The sequence below is a fragment of the Perca flavescens genome, chromosome 3, assembly GCF_004354835.1.
Source record: "Perca flavescens isolate YP-PL-M2 chromosome 3, PFLA_1.0, whole genome shotgun sequence".
In the NCBI taxonomy this organism is placed as follows: Eukaryota; Metazoa; Chordata; class Actinopteri; order Perciformes; family Percidae; genus Perca; species Perca flavescens.
The window spans coordinates 43,775,362-43,777,309 of NC_041333.1; positions in this window are offsets into that span (position 1 = coordinate 43,775,362).

A 1,948-nucleotide genomic window follows, 5' to 3' on the forward strand; every position below is an offset into this window, starting at 1 on the left:
GGACAAGACAGAGTCCAGGACAGGACAGAGTCCAGGACAAGACAGAGTCCAGGACAGGACAGAGTCCAGCACAGGACAGAGTCCAGGACAGGACAGAGTCCAGGACAAGGACAGAGTCCAGGACAGGACAGAGTCCAGGACAGGACAGAGTCCAGGACAGGACAGAGTCCAGGACAAGACAGAGTCCAGGACAAGACAGAGTCCAGCACAGGACAGAGTCCAGGACAGGACAGAGTCCAGGACAGGACAGAGTCCAGGACAAGACAGAGTCCAGGACAGGACAGAGTCCAGCACAGGACAGAGTCCAGGACAGGACAGAGTCCAGGACAAGACAGAGTCCAGGGACAGAGTCCAGGACAGACAGAGTCCAGGACAGGACAGAGTCCAGCACAGGACAGAGTCCAGGACAGGACAGAGTCCAGGACAGGACAGAGTCCAGGACAAGACAGAGTCCAGGACAGGACAGAGTCCAGGACAGGACAGAGTCCAGGACAAGACAGAGTCCAGGACAGGACAGAGTCCAGGACAGGACAGAGTCCAGCACAGGACAGAGTCCAGGACAGGACAGAGTCCAGGACAAGACAGAGTCCAGGACAGTCCAGGACAGACAGGACAGAGTCCAGGACAAGACAGAGTCCAGGACAAGACAGAGTCCAGAGTCAGGACAGAGTCCAGGACAGACAGACAGAGTCCAGGACAGGACAGAGTCCAGGACAGAGACACAGTCCAGCACAAGACAGAGTCCAGCACAAGACAGAGTCCAGCACAGGACAGAGTCCAGGACAGAGTCCAGGACAGGACAGAGTCCAGGACAAGACAGAGTCCAGCACAGGACAGAGTCCAGGACAAGACAGAGTCCAGCACAAGACAGAGTCCAGCACAGGACAGACTCCAGGACAGAGTCCAGGACAGGACAGAGTCCAGGACAGGACAGAGTCCAGGACAGGACAGAGTCCAGGACAGGACAGAGTCCAGCACAGGACAGAGTCCAGGACAGGACAGAGTCCAGGACAGGACAGAGTCCAGGACAAGACAGAGTCCAGGACAGGACAGAGTCCAGGACAGGACAGAGTCCAGGACAAGACAGAGTCCAGGACAGGACAGAGTCCAGCACAGGACAGAGTCCAGGACAGGACAGAGTCCAGGACAAGACAGAGTCCAGCACAAGACAGAGTCCAGGACAGAGTCCAGACAGACAGAGTCCAGCACAAGACAGAGTCCAGGACAGGACAGAGTCCAGCACAAGACAGAGTCCAGCACAGGACAGACTCCAGGACAGAGTCCAGGACAAGACAGAGTCCAGGACAAGACAGAGTCCAGGACAGGACAGAGTCCAGGACAAGACAGAGTCCAGGACAGGACAGAGTCAGGACAGACAGAGTCCAGGACAAGACAGAGTCCAGGACAGGACAGAGTCCAGCACAGGACAGAGTCCAGGACAGGACAGAGTCCAGAGACAGACAAGACAGAGTCCAGGACAGGACAGAGTCCAGGACAGAGTCCAGGACAGGACAGAGTCCAGGACAAGACAGAGTCCAGGACAGGACAGAGTCCAGGACAAGACAGAGTCCAGGACAAGACAGAGTCCAGGACAGGACAGAGTCCAGGACAAGACAGAGTCCAGGACAAGACAGAGTCCAGGACAGGACAGAGTCCAGGACAGGACAGAGTCCAGGACAGGACAGAGTCCAGGACAAGACAGAGTCCAGGACAGGACAGAGTCAGAGTCCAGGACAGGACAGAGTCCAGGACAGGACAGAGTCCAGGACAGGACAGAGTCCAGGACAGGACAGAGTCCAGGACAGGACAGAGTCCAGGACAAGACAGAGTCCAGGACAGGACAGAGTCCAGGACAAGACAGAGTCCAGGACAGACAGAGTCCAGGACAGAGTCCAGGACAGACAGTCCAGGACAGGACAGAGTCCAGGACAGACAGAGTCCAGGACAG